Source organism: Crassostrea angulata, chromosome 3, assembly GCF_025612915.1.
Source record: "Crassostrea angulata isolate pt1a10 chromosome 3, ASM2561291v2, whole genome shotgun sequence".
Taxonomy (NCBI): Eukaryota; Metazoa; Mollusca; class Bivalvia; order Ostreida; family Ostreidae; genus Magallana; species Magallana angulata.
The window spans coordinates 43,506,492-43,526,284 of NC_069113.1; the positions used below are offsets into that span (position 1 = coordinate 43,506,492).

At 31.8% G+C, this 19,793-nt stretch overlaps 1 non-coding gene and 1 pseudogene across 1 annotated transcript; one reads left to right on the forward strand and one right to left on the reverse strand.

The window, feature by feature from the left end:
* Positions 1-6,141: 6,141 nt before the first annotated feature.
* LOC128176900 (von Willebrand factor A domain-containing protein 7-like) lies at positions 6,142-13,394 on the forward strand (annotated as a pseudogene).
* Positions 10,157-10,238, reverse strand: Trnas-aga (transfer RNA serine (anticodon AGA)). The gene has a single exon. It is a non-coding gene; the product is annotated as a tRNA-Ser (tRNA).
* Positions 13,395-19,793: the final 6,399 nt, after the last annotated feature.

Genomic DNA, 19,793 nt, shown 5'->3' on the forward strand with positions numbered 1-19,793 from the left:
TTTTTACAGAGAAATAAAAAGAAAACTAGACTTTTGTGGCCATGGTAACAAAAAGGTCTTCCGTTCCTCGTGTATTTATCTGTAAAAAAAATATTTCTCTTGTAAAAAGAAAAGGGATATAAAATATTCTGTGAAGGAGTTTTCCAGTAATTTCTTCTATGTAAAACAAAAAACAAAGTCATTTTTTAGTACTTCCTGTGACGACCGGAAGTTACGCTGGATCAAACAGAACATGGTTTACATATCTTCATACATTGTTTTGTCATTACTAGAAATTGGTTTGTTTAAGATCTTGACAGTTTAAACACATCTTCCGCTAAAGGTCTCTCATCCCACAAAGTTTGGAATTTCATGTCCTTACCGTTTTTAAGATATCGAGGGACAAGGTTTTTTTATCGTGGGACAGGAAACGTACAAAAGGAAATGAAATTTGAACAAAATGAAACAAAAATCCTCGAAGTATTATCATTTTCTATCATCTCTAAAAATTTCTAGATCATCTATTCAGCCACCTCTGAGAAATGCAAAAAAAGGGAAAAAATAAGATGAAAGAAAAAACACTACAAACACTACAATGTCTTCCGTTGGAAACGGAAGAACCTAAAAATCTTCAAAAATCTTCCTAAAAATCAATTGGACAGGAAAGCTGTAACTTGTGTTGAAGGGTCGTACAGTACTTAAAGGTCAAGTTTGGTTAAATTATGATACCCGAGGTAAGGGTGGGGCAACAATGTGGGTGTTGAATTTTTACGTAGGAATATACAGAGAACAAAAGGCCTTGGCAGTCACCTGAGTACCACAGCTCTTTAATTGACGTGTCAGAGTCTTATGTTTGCACTATTTAGAAGAGTCGGTGAAATCTCTCTTCCATTGCTCCAAACTGTACAGAACAGTGACCAGTAATTTACACCACCATACAATATTGTACAATTACTTTGACAAATAAAATATATCTCAATATTTCTAATGCGATTTTTTTTCTATCTTCATTTTCATTATGATTTATGCAGCATTTACATGTACTTAGAGAAGAATTCCGCGGGACGGAAAAATTATTAATTATGTTTTATTTATAAAATTTTATTAAGATATTGAATCTTGCAATCACGAAGTAATGATATGTTCTTTAAGATAATTTCCCCTTTTACATTTTAATTCTAATTTTTTAAAAGTGTATCAATTTTAAATCACTTTGTAAACTGCCCGATATCGTATATAATTAAAGGTCCATCCTATTGAATGACCAAGTCGGACATATAATTATGTTAACATTTAAAGTATCACAGTGGCTCAATCAAAATAGATGTTTTACTTTTTGATTATGACAATGGTAATCAAAAGAAATTAAGATTAGGAATGTCATCATTTTTACAATGTTATTCATACAAGTATTTTTATTACTCTTTTGGTCTACAGTACTATTTTAGGAAATGTATATCAGGAAATTGTGTACATTATCTGGCAAAATATAGATTGTCTGCACATAGATTGGCAATTGAAAAATATTTTCCATTGTCACATTTATTTCTAGAACTCATTTTACCCACCAATAATAAAAGATAAAGTTAAATTTATTCAATAAACGTCTATATGATTTACAATTGACATAAAGTACCCAGATTCTAGGAATATACTATAACCACCAGGCAGGACTTTTACTACGAAAGGGTCAAATAAAACCACGTAGTCAAAATTAAAATGACTTTGACATTTGCAGGGGTGTACTTAATTATGATCACGACAGATAGCATGTTGATTAACACGTAAAGACGTCAAATGTTCACGTCTAGATGAACAATTATATTTTCAAATATTTAATTCTGTAAATATAAACAAAAGCCCCAGGCGGATTCGAACTCATGATATGCAGTTAACAAGTTCGATACTTTAACCACTGAGCTATGACAACATTCGACCAAATCGATTGATACAAACAATTTAACAAAACATTTTTAAAATCTTGTGTCTTAACAAGTGTAAGTCTGGATTTAATGGCGTTCTTTGAAAAAAAGATGGGGACTTATGATGTTCATATATTTCATTTGTATCCCATGTAACATGCCATTTTTTTTAAATATGGTGCAAACAGAAATTATAATTTTCCTTAAATGATTGCAAAAACTTGGCATTTATATTGATATTGGGAGAACTCTAACAAATATTTGTTGTTATAACTCTTATTTACATAATTATGTAATTATGATTTTAATACAAATTAAATTGAACACATATACTGAATATACAAGTAATATTTTAGATAAACCCTAAATTTCCCTGCCTTACTGGTGGCTTTAAATTTATGTACATAATGAACGCAAGAGTGCATGGTTAGATTGTAAATGTTGGAGTTATCAAATTGATATGCAAATAAAACAAGATATCTGTGAGCCAATGCTCAGTAATAACAAGGTAATGCTCACTAGTAATACCCCCGCTCTGACATGAATATACAAAATAAACAAAGTCATTATTTAATAGGAAGTTGACTTTCAATCAATTAGCATGCCTAAACAAAGAGAATGTTAAAATTTCAAGCATCAACGAAGAATAGTTCCTGAGAAATATTTCTTAAAAAACTGTTTAAAAAATTGATTAAAAATGTATGAAGTTTAACAGGAAGTTGACGTCCGATTTGGTACAAAATGGATCCGATCATTTATCATGCCCTAACAAAGAGTGTGTTACACCTGTTCAAAAAACCCTGAATTTCCTCCAACAAAAAAATGCAAAATACATATTCTATATTAGTATAAAGCTTGCAGTGGTACTTGTAACACAACAATGAATGTCCTTATTACCCTGTTAAGAATAAACATACATATAAAAGCAAGTATGTGTTACCTTGTTTCAGAACAGAGATATATATAGAAGCAAGGGTCTGTTACCTTCGTTAACCTGTTTCAGAACACAGATACATATTGATCCAAGCAACTATGTTGTAGGCAGGACTGTGTTGTTCCCTTACACAAGGCACTTTTTCTTTTTTGTCAAAGTCCACCCGGCTGATATTGGGTACCCGTTTACGCTGGGAGGTAACCTGCAATGGACGGGTGTCCCATGCAGGGGGACTCAATAACTTTCATCTGCATTTTCATAGGATCAAGGAAACCGGACATTAGGGTCATATGCGTCTTCATGGTTTCGAGGATTTAACTTTAATTACAAGGTGTAATCAGCAGATGTGGCATTACATAAATTAGAAGCAAACACATAAACGTTTTGACAAGTTGTAATTCTTTAAGTCTCCGGTTTTTATCTCTAGCTTTAATGACTTCTCATGAAAGGTTTTTTATATCTACTGTGGTTTCATCAATATTCGTTGAATACCAATTTTCGTGGATTTCGTTGTTAAGTTGATCCACGAAATTTAATGTTCATTGAAGTGCAATATCTATTAACATTTTGTATTGATAGGGTCATTGGCCACGAATTTACATATCCTTGAAACTGTGATTTTTACTTTATCCACGAAAATTGATACTCTTGAATATTAATGAAACCACAGTATCCGTTCAATTTACGTAGCTTAAGTGTTTTTGGTACACTTTCCTTTCCACAGGGGTGTTTTATCTACGATAATTCAACACCTGTCTTACATTCATATTACTAAAATTTCATATTTTTTTTTAATTACAGACCAAAGTCGACTGTAAAAATTAAAATTGCGTTGCTATTGTAATTTGTGTTGCTTTCTATTTGGTAAGTTAAAACATTGCATGATATATCATTTCTCAAATAATAATAGCGAACAGTTTTTACATGTATTCTGTTTTCCATGCGTAGTTTTATCTCATACTGCTATATCTCAGTTTAAAAACCGTTGGGTAGGAGGCTGAGGCCTTCGTCGATATTTCTTTTTATATATAAACAATTGTTCTGTATACGTATTTTAATCTCATGCTGCGTTACCTTGATAAACCGTTTTGCTTTGGTATGGGGCTGGTGATAGGCTTTCGACGATATTCATTAGTCAAGAACATGCAAAAATTTCTTTGTATAGTCCATTATAAGTTTTTAAAAGTTGTAGGTCCATCACTTGTCTGACTTTATCAGCAATTATTGGAAAAAATTAAACCTAACGATAAAAAACTCTGCATTACTTTTATTTTTTTTCGGATGCAGTCTTTAGCATAAGCTTCAACAGTACTAATACAAGGAAAAAATAATTAATATACATCACAGTTGATAAAGAATCGTACATCATGATGATTTTGTAATTATCTAATGTTTACTCTCATCCAAATCATGGCGTAAAGGTATCACGCCGGTATTTGTTTTCACTCGATAACAATATAGAGGCCAAAAAAAATTCTTAGAAATTGGATTGTATTTCTATAGACAAAGGATTCAGAGTAAAACTTATTTGTTACCTATCTCATCAGGAAACACCAAAAAAAGGGCACACGATACGGCATTTTCTCAAAATATCTAGCTACAATCCAGGTCTTCCCTCAAAACAACGTGTTTTCCGTTTGTAATCCAAAATCGTCCTCAAAACCCTTTCATATCAGCTTTTTTCTACACAGTAATCCTAGCAAACATTGTCAATAATGACTTATGCAAAAAAAAACACACATAAAACTAACTTTATCTTATTTTCAAATTTGAAACACGCTTAAATTAAACCGATGTAGGATATTTGTATGTAGTTTATCGTATATGTCGTTTCCATATGTCTTTATGGTATAATATTGGCCTTTGTCAACCCCTCTCGTAGACTCTTGACTTCACTGCTGATATCTTTTACTTTTTGAATTAGTTCTGAAACTTGTCCCAATACTGCTCTAACATCATCCAAAGACAGAAATATTTTAATACATGTGCTAGTATAATAATAGTTAATGAATGATTTGATTTATTTGACTATAGTTTACACAATTGTGTGTTTTATCTTAATCAATTTTTAAAAATTGATGATAAATGTTCAAAAATGGTTAGTAAATACTCTTTAAGTATCGTACTTACCGTATATTCCAGTACACGCTTTGTAATATAACATCGAGCCTGTACATGGAATAGGTACAACATCCTTGTTAATGGTGGAACAGAATCCGTTGAGGTAATAAATTGCTCGGCATTGGATTGACTTCAAACAATCTGACTTGCATGCATCAAAGGATGTTTTGTAGGAACTCTCGTGATCTCCATCGGACACAACAAAGTCGCCTTGATACTGAAGACTACAAGTGGTCCGCACTGTCCGAAACAAAGAAAACACAAACCTACTTTGCAAACATTTGGACAAAATATTACTTTAAAATTATCATTGATAATTTTCAATATTATCGCACTTACATAGATCATTGGATCTTAAAGTGGGTAAAGTTAATTTAGCAAATATTGCTCTCCTTTAAAACGCAATTAAAGAAGAAAATATAATTACGATAATTGCTGATGTTCGCTTGCTCCAACAAAATTGTATCCGAATTCTTCTTTTGAGATTCTAAAATCTGTAGAATATCTTGCAGAGTTTGTTGTTCATCATTGTGAACTGGATATATCAGCTGCGAGCACTAAGACAAACAATCAAACAAATGTTCGATATTTTTATCATTCACTGCTTGTGCATGCCTTGAATACCACCAGGCAGTTATAAAATATACAAAAAGAGGATGTTTCTTCTAGAGCATTACTTGTTGGGTTGTAGCACTTCCAAAATTAAATGTACATGTAGGATAATGTTTTGAAGTAGTTTTGACAAAGTATGTGGCGGTTCTAGCTATAATGCAACATATTATTGCCAACTCGATACTATGACCATGTGTGTAATTTAAAGTATTAATAAAATCTTCATTCTACTGGTTTCTTCACTAGTTTCTACTATTTGTGAAACAGCATGTTTTTAAAAATCCTGACGAAATAATATACAACGATAATTTTTCACTCTATGACAAGTCTTAAAAGATTTTTTTTTTGACATTCGTAATATTTGAAAAAATATTTATTGAAAATGCTGTTATAAATATCCTATTTATTACTTCATTAACCAAATTAAACCTTTTTATGAAATAAAAGCTGTTGACCATGATGATAAACTCAATGAGAGCATATCAAATGCCACTGTAAATTGTTAACGACTGTTAACCTATTTTAAAAATAACGTATATATGCATCTTAGATAATGATAGTTATTATGTAGGCATGGACCAGCAGGTCAGTCTAATCAAGGTGACAGAACGCTGAACTAGCTAAAAGTTGACGGGGTTTTGTTATTAAGACACAAATGAAATTATATGTATAATATATATATATATATATATATATATATATATATATATATATATATATATATATACACACACACTTTATATTCAGTATTTTGCCAAATTTCAGATGATGGTCTCTTCAGTCAACTTGGACTTTATCTAACAAAAGAGGTTTTTCAGATAAAATCTAAAAAGGAAAACAAGGAAGTAAAGGACTATTCGATTACGTTTGTAATCGATGTAACGGGATCGATGAGTGACAATATAGCCGGTGTAATACAAGGGGCGGCAACGTTTGTAGACCAAATTAAACAATCGGAGCGCATATCTGAAAAATATATCCTCGTAACATTCAGTGACCCAGGTTTGTTTGTTAAATCACCGTTGAAATATTAAACCATCATCTTGTTTCTGTTACATATTATTAAAGACTGTATCAATTTTATATAAACACCATGGTTTGGTTTCATTTTATCGAAAATATATTAACTTTATATAATAACTAAACTAAAATTACAGATATCATATAATATTCAATAAGTAGAGTTAAGAAAAGGTAAAAGAATATGTAGCATTAAGGTTCTTAACCTTAAGAAAATCTTGTATCATTGTATTTCAATTCATTTCGATTTGAAAACAAAAACAGGCGGAGGCTGTATTTTGTAAATATTGTTTAAAGCTTATATATCCGCCATAACTCTTTTTGGTCAGAAAGGGGCCACGATATGAAAAATAGAGTCCAAATTTACCAAAATATAAAATCGCACACCATATTAAAAATATTTTTTAGAACTGTGATTTAATGCAATTATATTTTTTGAGATTTATCTTGATGAATTCAGTCGATCTTGAAAAAAGCCGATAACAAACGACGCAGACGAAATGATAAGTTGGATAAACGGCCTGACAGTATCCGATGGTGGTGACTGCCCTGAGTACAGCCTCTCTGGACTGATTACAGGTACATGTAACTAAAATTTATTAGATTATACCTCTGTTTATATTTTAAGAGGTTTTAAAGTAAAACCGTTTAGACTAATTACAGGTTAAAAACAATTCCACAAATAAGACCTCAGTATATATTTAGAAACGTTTTATAGAATAAGGTTATACTCCTAATGTTAAATTTGTTTTCATCGTAATAAACATATTTTTGTGATGCTCAAAGCTCACACTTTGTCTTTACAATATGCTTTATTTAAGGAAGCGTTGTAAAAAAAATGATATGAACTATTAGTTGATGTAAACGAATATTCTGGGCAATGAAATGCAAAGAAAAACAGTGATAAACTTTTGATTGCATTTTGTCGTAGATATGCGCATGTGCACATATTCACACCAACAGGATGGCGAATATTCAAATATGTATCTTGTTTACAACTAGAAAAAATCTCGCAACAAAACGTGATGTTAGATATTTTAAAATACTTTACCATTCAAATTAGTAAACGAGTAGCTAATTATAGAAGTACATTTTATAACTAGGGTGATGAGTGGATAAATTGAATTTTATCTTGTGCATACCATTTACAACTTACAATTTGTTTTTTCTTTTAAAAAAAAACCCACTTATTTATTGCCACAAAACAATCAACTATGTATGAACTAATTTGAAATAACAAAATATTTAAATTATCTTTCATTCGATTTCTGTCACTACGTCTTGGTGCAACACTCTCTAATTTCAACTCGACCATATACATTTATACGGACGCACCTGCTAAGGATGAATCTAGAGAGACGGAAGTCATCGAGATTCTACGGAGTAAAACTATTACACCAAAATTTCGTCTGAGGAACGAATGCGGAAGCCGTCGAAAACGTGAAATAGGTATCTCATCTCTTTATCTTATAAAATTCCAAATATATTATGACAATTATCATTATGAAGATAAGCAAATAATGCGATTTAATTATTGAAAGTATTTTCAAATTATTAATAAATATAAACATCATTCCGGGGATGAAGAAAGTAAAAGACTTGTTAAAACAATTTGCACTCACTTCGTTATAAAACATTATTTTAAAAATCAAAAGCTTTCAAATTGTTTACGAACACTTCAATGTTTTTAACAAATAGAATAACCTTCCATCGTCTTTCTCTATCATCAAATAGAAATTTACACACACAGATCAACTTACAAATATTGAGGTGGACAATTCGGTAGATTCTCTGCGAATTGAAATTAATGGCACATCGAACTCCAGTGAAATTCATTTAAGACATCCAAACGGTATGGATTAAACTTATACACCACCAATGCTACATTATCTATTAATAGCATTGCATTTTAAACAACATTAACCATATTTTGAAAATTGTAAATAAAACTTGCTTTTATACAAGCTTTCAATAGGACATTTCTTTACCTGTTATTTTGATATCTTTAAAATATTACTGAATGAAACAATTTCATATCATGTTCGTTTACTCAACATTTGCAAACATAATAGGTTCGCTGGTTGACTCAGGGTCGCGGGATGTAACCTTACTATATTCGGACAACCTGACCATATTTTTAATTGAGGTTTGTTCATAGATGATTTAATATGAGAACATGTATTTGTGTAAACATTTAAATTGATGCTACTATTATGCTATAATTATCATACTGTCGGAATGCTTCTTTTATAAAGATGTTTTTTTGTAAAGTCTCCTTCAAAGGGCCTATTGACTCTGGATATTATTGTAAGCAATCTATTGACAATTGACATAACATCCAATAGTTCCTTTGATATTTCCTCATCTTTACGAGAGATTTCATCCGAAGGCTTCTTTTACCCTCTAAATGGCAATCCAGTATCCGGTGAGTTCTGCTACATGTAATTGCACTCACGTGTAAATCTACCTATTTCATCAGGTGCGAAATTTTATTACTGATAATAAGCACATTATTTGTAGGCAAGGAATACGTCATTGTTGTTCTTCTTGAGAATCTACTAGCGATTCTTCAATATCGTCTATTGTGCTCGTGGATGAGAAAGGAAATACCGTTTCTTCAACTGTAGCAACTCTTCTAAGTGTTACCCCGAACTTGCAGTATTTTGCAAAAACCAAAATTTTTAAACAGGTTATTTCAAATCAAGAAATCAAATTTATACAATACTTTTCTGAGAATTACATGTTTTTGATAACGGAAAGAGGAATAATATGGAGATTTTTATTTCAGATAGCTGGAGTTCAAATACACGGACAAGACTCAACAAGTCAACAATTTATTCGTACTTGTAAACATACAATTAATCCAGTTGATGTTACACTTAAAATGAAGCCTTTTATTGGTAAATTTCATTCTTTGGTATAAACCCTTTAACATGTCATCTGATGCAATGTTTCAAATGATCGCCCTTCGTCCATTGCGATGGATCGTCGTTCTGTGATATTTTTAACTGTATTTTTATGATAATTTCTACCAGTGTCTCTAATATGGACGAGATTCATGGTAAACGCGGCGTTAGGTAGGGGCTATGTAAATTAAAAACTTTTTTAAAATATTACGATTTTTATAGAGGGACTACTAAACATCGGCTTTGCAGGTTAAAGGGAATATATTATAAACACTTTCTGGAAGTTGATCTTAAATGATTCCACCGTAAAGTCCGCACTGTAAGTGGCATGCAACTGCAAATTGTACATTGCAAACACGTTAATATAACAGAAATTGATTTGTAATATTTTCTTGGAGAGGGGTTGCCTAAATAAGGCCAATACTTTTAAGTAGCTTATTCTGACTACAGATTAATTATTAGAATATTTAAGGAAAGTAATTTTTTCCTGAACATTTATTTTTTTAACGGTTTCTTTCAATTTTGCTTAAATAGCAACAGGCTAAAAAAATTCAGGACCTTTTCAGATTTATTGTAAAATATTTGCATTTGGATATTAGACTGTAGAAATATGTATCTAATGTTTTTGATGGAGCACTTTTACACTTCCTCCAAAAAAATTACGTTGTCGGCAGGATTCGAACCTGCGCGGGGAGACCCCAATGGATTTCTAGTCCATCGCCTTAACCACTCGGCCACTACAACTTATATGCAAATAAGGTGCACTAGTCTGAATATATAAAAAAATTCTAACATTAATATAAACCATTGGTCGTTACTGTCGGAATAATATAATTAATGAATAAACTCATTGTATAGCTGAGCATTTTTTGAAAAACAGTATTCGTTTGCCATCGTCGATAAAGAAAATAGATACTGAAAAAATGGATTCCAACATGTGTGTTCTTAAGTTAGCATTTGCACGCATGCAATAAACATGTTATGATCTTATTTTCAGTACATTTATAAGATTAAGTGACAGAAAAATTATGTAAAATATCTTAAGTGTCTTAGGAAGTGACCTTCAAATTAAGTTAAATGCATTGGTTTGATCAGTTATTAATTAACTTGCAATAAACTTTACTCAAATAAAATTAGACAACGGATTATTTATACAATAAGTAATGACTACCAAAAAGAAGCCGAAGTTTGTCTATTTTCAGTTCAGTAAAATTTGGTATTTTTAATTTTTGTATTTGTAATTTTATTTAAATTTGTTTACATTCTTAGACTTTCATTAATAAAAAAAACAACAACAACAAGTCCCTTGCGGGCCAGTGAATGATGAATCAACATTGAGTCATGTTACTTATATTTTCATTATATTCAAGGCCAGCGGTTTTATTGAATTTGTAGGATTTGTATGTATATGGGTACGAATGTACATGGCGGAAAAATGACAGGAAAATGAAATGCAATGCAATGCTGATATCTACATATTAATTTTTGAGAGACTGGATGGTCTTGAATTGCCAATTAGAACCAGCCTAAAGTTTTTTATAACTACAAGTAATTATGTGGTAAAGGAAAATATTTCAAATGCAGGAAGTACATAGATAATCGGCAATTTGAGATTTTTAAAAACAAACCTTTGAGAAATATTGACATAACAGATGTAATTAATGAAATAGCATAAGATATATTTAAATCAGGCTTAGTTAACGAATGTAACTGTAAGTTTATTTTTGGAGTGGGGGGTTGCCTGACAAAGGTCTAATTCTGACTAGATAAATATTTATTAATTAAATAAATTTGTCGATGATTACGTATTTTTTTGATACTTGCTTTATCCTTTTTTAATCTTCCTAAAGAGCAACAGGGTAAAAAGCTGATAACATAATAATCATGATGTTTTACCAACATACTGTCCCTTTATATAAAGTGTTACAACCTACATTGACTCTTTTGCCATCGGACATTGCCCTAAAGTAAATTCACTGCTTTGATAAGTGTGGATTTTATATTAAGTTGAGTAAACCTGCATTGAGTATCATTATCAAACAGATTCCTTTTTTATTCGCTACTACTTCCTGAAAGGTCGTCTTCCTTGAAAGTTGTTATTATGAAAACCGATCCCTGGCATTAAGGCATTGATAAATACTTGATTAATGTATTGCAAACCAACAAAATCTGAGTTTAATTAAATATAAATAACTAGTCCTTTTTTTAATTTCTGTTCGTTGGTTTAAGAGGTTATTTCTTGCTAAATTAAACCATCGAAAGTCAAAAAGTTTGACATTAGTGCTTGTCTTAGGGGAGCAAATATAAATTTATTCCCTGCTTTGGTGAATCTCAGACTGACGACTTTTTACTTCATTTTCATATTACAGGTGATCTGTCACTTTCAAATTTAGAACAACTTGCATACAACATTACAAACCACGGAGGAAATAATAAATCTTTGACTCTGGATGTTTCCGATGACAAAGGTTATATAGTTGATAATCGATCTATTCACTTCCATATTTCACCAGGAGAGTCCGAAAATAAACAAGTGTTCATCCGGGGAACTCAGCCATCAACAATCGTGTAAATATACCTAAATGTTTGCAGATCATGATCACAACTATTGATGCAAGATAAGATAAAGAATCACTAATTCAATCCCTGTAATGTACTCTATTGTGTTTCAGAACTGTAACAGCGTCACTCAAAGACGAGGAGTCACATATTGTACTCCAAAAGTTATCCAAAAAGCTTACAGTAAATCTACATCCATTTTTTTCCTGCAAAGTCATTTTTATATCCAAATTTGCGGAAATACGTATTTTTTTTTAAATTAAAATATTTATATTAAAGGTGTCATCCGCTATTCGACCTACTTGCAACCTGACATCATTGGGCGATATTTGTCAAAATCAGAGGGGTAATGGCAGCAACTGTTATGACGTTCTCTGGCAAGGAAGTGCTCAAGTAAATTTCTCTGGAATAAGAATTGCGAGTTTAGATGTGTCAAGTTCTTCTGTGAATTTGACACATGGTCCACTTTGGAGTTTATACGGTCCTCTGGAAGTTACACTAAAGTATGTTATATTCTTTTGCATTTAAGCATTAAATTCATGAAAAAATGAGAGAGCATAATTTATAATTTCTGTTTGTTAATTCTGTTACAGAGGGGACTGCTGTACTCGGTCGATAGTACTCACTGCAACTGATAATGATGGTTTCATTGCTCAGTGTAGGTTTCAACTTTTCCGTGAAGATTCATCTAATAACGTCATCACCGATTCGTCTGAGCCTATTGACAAAAAGGAGGTAGTTTCTTCATAATTAAATTGCCTTTCATCATAAAAAATGACTAAATTGAATTTGCATTAGATAAAAAGAAGCATGAATATGTAATCATTTTTTAATTGCGTACTTTTAGACTGTGTTAAACTTGACGATTCTTGGAGCAGCTATTGGAGGAGCTTTAGCAGGAATTGTTATTTTCACAACGGGTGTGCTCCTAAAAATTCGCCACTCATCTTTGAAGTCTTCAAAGGTCAAAGACGACACAGATATGCAAACTGGCATCTCAATGGTTGAACAGTCGGATAAAAATAAAACAGCACATTTTCGGACGTTTATGTTGCGAGAATCCATTGTTTCCAGTACACCTACGGAGAGCTTTTTTGGTCGCGTTCACTAACAATTTATTATCATTTACTTTGATTCTGAAATCGGGGTCAGGAAAACATCGAATGTCTTTTTAGTAACGCGTGCGACTCTGAAGGAATTTCCTTCTAAAAGTCATTTATAGTTAATTATTAAATGCATTTATTGTGTATTCACACAACACAAATAAACATCAAAGACATTAAATGCTTTTGGTACATAGATACATATTTATTAAACTATTTTGAGAGATTAAATAAAATGTTTGAGTTTAGCTTTGTTTAATTATAAATGTTCTTGTGAACATAGTGTTTGGTAATGTGTCCATTTGCGTCATATTTCAGAAGCTGTTATCTAACATTGAGTACAGGTAATTTAATTATGTGCTTTTGACCATTAATAATGGATTGTACACTTTTTCACAAAAAGCCTGACAGAATCACAGTCTCTTGACAGTACATGTACTTAACTTAAACGTAAACAAAGTCCATCCACTGATTCAAAACCACTCACCTTGTACAATCAGATCACAAACTGAAAAATAGTAATTAATGTTTTACCAGGCTTTCGACACTATTTTTGAAAGAGAAATTAAATCTTAAAAAGTTTTAATATTCCTGTAAACGAGCGAGATCAAAGAAAGTTGTCGGCATTAAAAAGGTTGGGACTGCAGAAAAATCTACAGTTTGTCCTGTACTTATGTCTGCTTTTATAAAATCACTTGAACCCTGAATTTCTGCGTGTGTTACAATGAAAAAAAACACAACACAAATGAAAGCAATTCAGAATTTGGGACAATTTTATGACAAAAACTGTTTTTGTCGGTATTAATGATTTTCAACGCGACCAAAACAATTATTCTAAAACAACTTATAACAAGTCTCTTGTAGATGGTAATGAAAATGGTCACTCAAGAAATTATTTCATTTAATAACTGATTTAAAATGCTGTTATATTTAGATTGAACCTAAATACTCTTGCATATAGCTGTATTCTACAGTTGGGAAAGAACATTTTGGTTTTTTAAAACCCTGACCTAGTTTTGCAATCGCAAATGCCAACAACGGAATCAATTCCGAAGTTTATTTTAATAGATTTCAAAACGAAAATAAATAAACAATACGACTTGTTGGGTTTTCCATTTAATACAACTACAGAAATTCTTTTGCAAGAAGTTAAAGATTAATTTCGGATTGGAAATTTATGGACAGTATGTTGAATTTTACCACTAAATGTGTTTGATAGTATGATTCTTTCTGAACAATCAATACAATTAACTTTTAAAAATCATTACATTTTATTGATATCACACTAACAAGTACACCAATCCTGACAAAATGTCTGTGTGTTTAAATTAGCAATGAAAAAAAATCATTAATATACTGAAAAAATTGTACTTGTACAAATTTTAGATTAGTAAAAAAGTCTTAGCACAAAGTGGGTACTGTCATGTTTTAAACTTTGTATTTACACCCACACAGTAAATTCAAATTTACAACATAACTGTTTTTTTCTTTTTGGTTTTTTTATTAGTTTTTTTTTTTTTTTTTTTTTTTTGTTGATCTTTTGGTTTTGTTTTTTATGGGGGAGGGAGTTGTTTATTTATGTATTGTTTTCGATTTTTGTAATTTTTGTTTGAAAATTCAATTTTGTACATTTATTTTTTGTTAAGGAAAATAAATCATTTTCATTTCTGTACTAATTTAAAATGAAATAGAACAAGCATTCTGAGACTATTGCATAAGCAATACACGTCCCCTACCGGTTTGTATTATTCTATGAAAGCTTCGAAGCATAAATCTATTTCAAAACTATTATAAATGATGTTATGCTTTAATCAGAGATAAAAGAACAGAGGAAATTCAAACTATACAGTTGATATCAAAATTAAATAGAAAATAGGTAAAATAATACTCATTATTTTACCTCCTGTAATTTCGCCAAGTCCATTAAGTATTTGCTGGTAGAAATTTGTGAAAACAATGCACTGTTATGCAGAATATCATTTCTTACCCGATAACGAACCCGATGGTAATAATACAAAAAAAACCTGTCGATTATCTTTACAACACAATGCTTGACACTATTTTACCAGGCACGTAGCATCGGGGGGGGGGGGGGGGGGGGGGCAGGGGGCAGGGGGCCTGGTCCCCCTACTTTTTCGAGCAGCAAAGATTTTTCTTAAATTTACATACCAAAAATTGAATTAACATGGAGTTGCCCCCCTCCCCCACACTTTTCTTATACCTTGTAGAAATTATATCGAAAATAAGGAAATAAACAGTGAAATGGAAGATTGAAGTGAAAAGTATACTCCCCCCCCCCCCCACCCGGATAAGAGTTTTCAGAATTTTGGAAAGTAACATTTTCCTTTTTTTTTCTTGTCAAGATTTTTTGGATGAGTCTGCCCCCCCCCCCCCCCCTTTCAAAAACGATGCTACGTGCCTGTTTACAGAACTTATTTGTCTGTTAGAAACAATAAAAGGAATGGTACAAGTAATGCGCGATAATATTACTGACTACATACTTTCCTCGTTTATTCAATACATACCGAAACCGATAACAAACCCGAACATTAAAAAATTGAAATAAAAAAAAATAATTTTCTCGAAAATATGTCAACCAGACGGTACAAAAGTGTAAACTTGATCTGTAGTTTGACATTTTGAAGCTGTTCAGCAAATTTTATATTATTCCTCAAACGCACAAAGAAAAAAACGTGTGAAAAACTGAAGTGAGACAGACAGACGGACGGACGGACAGACATACTGATGGACGCAGAGGAATGCTATAGTCCCCTCCGGTGAAATCGGTAGGGGACTAATAATATTATTCATAATATGATTTCGAAAGCCACATGTACCATTTATTCTTATCTAAACTGGTTATAGCGATCTTTTACAATTAAATGCTAATAAATCGCTTCGCGATTTATATAGTGTGAGACTTAAATCTCAACCCCAGTGAAGGAAAATACATACTTGGTTGCAAACACATTCATTTCTTAAGCCCCTTTCACAATAGGCGCACGAGCATAAGCGACCAAATATTCATGCGACCGAAAAAATTAGATATGAGTCGTTAATTGTTGCCGAAATAAGCGCATATGAAAAAAAGTATTCGAATTTCGCACGATCTAAGCGAGCGTTGTGCGATGTAAACGCATTGAATCTTGCGATATATCTTGCGTCTGTATACGACTCTTGTACAATGAAACCAACTGTTGAAAGATAATACGATAGGAACGCGCGAGAGACTAGGTGATCGGACGATTAAACGTGCGCCAATGTGATTGGACGTGCGATTATGTGTTCCATGGTACGAATGATCGTGCGAGTCAGAGGGTGTATTTACCTCGCCCATATTCAGTAGATATAGTTGAAAGCGAGAAAAGATGCCGCCCAGGAAGATACAGATATGCAGCAGCATTTATCATTATACCTCAACATGATTATTCTATCAATACCTGATTGGTCTAGAATATCACATGACAGGGCGATGTCACAGAAATTAAAAACCCGATATGAGCATACGATGTTGACAAATATGATTAAATCAAAATTATTTAATCATTATGATTCTCTTTATATCTCTGATTTATGAAAGAAAAATGAGACAGTTACATGAGAAATCAAACAATCACGACGTTAATGTTGCGATTATTGAAAAGAAATCAACGTATTTTGGGTAATCATATATTGCTTGGTATAATAAAACGTTTATTGCATTAATGTTCAGGGAATATGAAGATTTATTCCCCAGAAAAAACAAATTTCCCTCGGGCGAAGCCCTTGGGAAATATGATTTTTCTTGAGGGAATAAATCTTCATACATATATTTCCCTCAGCACCATGCAATAAATGTATATTATACATTTTGTTCTGAAACAGAGTAATTATACAGGGTATATATACTAGTAGCAAAGCACGGCATATTGAGGCTGATAAGTCGTGAAATGATAGTAAAACGTTGAAAGATTACATGAGACACGTTGAGCAACAGTCTCACGGTCGCAAAACAGACGCATAAACACAAGCGATTTATTTTACTATCTTTATAAATCGTGTATCACTCTTGCGAGTACACAAAACGTTGTAAAATTTTCGTACTAATGTTCGTGCAATGCACTGCGATAATTTGGATCGCGTTCGGTCGCGTCTGAATAGTGTGCATGTCCACTATTCAGTGGAGACTTGATGCGACCAGTAAAACGTATGCAACGAATGCGAGAGCTCGTGCAACGTATGCGAGAACTCGTGCGAAGCTCAAAAATTTCGATCGCAAAGTGGTGTAAAGTGGTCGTGCGCCAATTGTGAAAGGGGCTTTACCTGAATCGTTGGTTGTTTTATTTCACTTAGATTTTAAAATCGATTCTTATTTTTAAAAGCAAAAGAATGTCTAACTAAAGTTTTACGATGCACAATTGAGGATGTATCTTGTTGAAGGTCATCTTTACCTTTTTCTGCAGTTATCTTTTACCTGTATAACTAGTATGAAACACCAAAGAAAAAAAATTCTCTGTTAATTCACATATATTTTCTAAACTTTTTCAAGCACAAATTCAAAGTGAGTAACAGTACGTAAATTAATTATTGTTTATCAACGCTTAACAAAAAGTATTTTTATTATATATTTCTCAAAATGCATGATGTATATAATGTGAAGTAATTTTTACAAACCATTAAAGCTATTATTCCCTGAAGAAAATGAATGTTTTTAAGCTCAATCATGCACATAGTTTGATAAAAAGGAAAAACAAAATTAATTTAAAATATTTGCTTAAGATAAGATTTGACATGAATGGTTTGTTTTTACTCTCCTCTCGGTTTCACCGGAGGGGACTATTGCTTTCCTCTGAGTTCGTCAGTCCGTCTGTCGGTCGATTTCTAAAATATTGTTTTAATTTTCAGAATCGATTTATCAATAGGAAGGCACAGTGGTGCATGGGCATTGTGTCGAAGTGGGGTGGAAGTCTATGTTTATAGAATTGTGAATCTAGTGAGGGCTTCACATCGGCGATGGCGTAGCTCATGAACTGAGCTTTAATTATTCTGTATTTACTGTAATTTCAATTTCGAAGTGAAAATTTTCAAGATCAGTAGTTGAGTAGCAATCGTATCCTCTCGGGCTTTCCCTGAAAGCTCGGAAAACATATCAGAAATTGTTTTCCGAAGCTGAAGATAGTTAAGTTGAAGCTAGCTATTTATATGATTTTTAAAAAAACTTTGCATTATAAAACCTAACTACAGTTACTTTTTGGCATTTATTATAAAGAAAAAAACTTCAGATCATATGTAGATGATTCAACGAATTTCAAATGGCACAGTTTATCTACAGTAATACAACATTCCCAGAATGCCCTATCATGAAGTCTTGCATGCGAATTTAAGTGAATGAGAATAATATAGTTACTAGGCTGTTTAACTGTTTGGTTTGATTCGGGGTACAAAAGACGGTAAGGAATGATTTTGTGCATGACAGTGTATTTGACAAATTTCTACCAGCGAATAGTTAATGGACTTGGCGAAATTACAGGAGATAAAATAAAGAGTATTATTTTACCCAATTTGTATTTAATTTCGATATCAACTGTATAGTTTTTATTTCCTCTGATCTTTTATCTTTTATAAAAGCATAACATTTCGTTCATAATAGTTCTGAAATAGTTTTATGCTTCGAAGCTTTCGTAAAATAATACGAACTGGAAGGGGGCGCGTAGTGCTTATGCAATACTCTCAGAGAACTTATTTTAAAAAAAAAACGTGCACTCGCTTTTCCAGTTTATGAAAGTTTTATCACACAAGCAGCTAAATTCCTTCTGTTGTAAATTATGCTTACAAAACATTTCATCCATTTATACTGATAATTTACCCCCATTTTTAAGATTCTTTTCGAATGTGAAAGGTATGCATGTATATATTTGATAAATTTGATAAGAGGAATCAATGAAGTAAATTCTTTATATAATTCATAAAAATGTTTTTCATGAAAAAATCACCACCAATGTGATCACTTAATGACGTTAGAACAAGTACATGAAATAAATATATCATCGGGGTGGACGATTCTGCATGTATAAATGTAATTTTATGACAGTTTTTAACTTTTTGTGATCCTATAAAAATTGTATAATAGTTAAAATATCTTACCCAGCAGCTTTAAACTTGTATTTTGTGATGATTGAAAAATAACAGTCAAAGGAATCTAACATCTCTAAAAAAAAAAAATTTTTTAAAATAAGTTACCTAAACATATACATGTATCATCTTTCGTTCAAATTTAAGAATTGTTTTGTAGTTTGGCATTACTTTAGTGAACACACTGATTCAAATTATCCGCCTTTTACACAAACTGAAAATAGTATCAAGAGTACTGACAACTTTTCGACAGTCTTCTTGAAATAGAAATTGATTTTCAGAAAAGTAATGATATTCCTGTAAGCGATCAAAGAAATTCGTCTCCATGATAAAAGTCGGGACTGTTCTGTACTTATCTTTGTCATGATAAGTCACTTAAACTGCTGAAATGATGTGTGAAATTATGTCAATCTAAAAAATAAATACATGTATGTAAAAACATATGCATTTTTATTAAATGAATGACAGCTATTAATATGCTTAAATTCTATGTTAAAAAATGACCTCGAGTAAATTTTTATTCAAG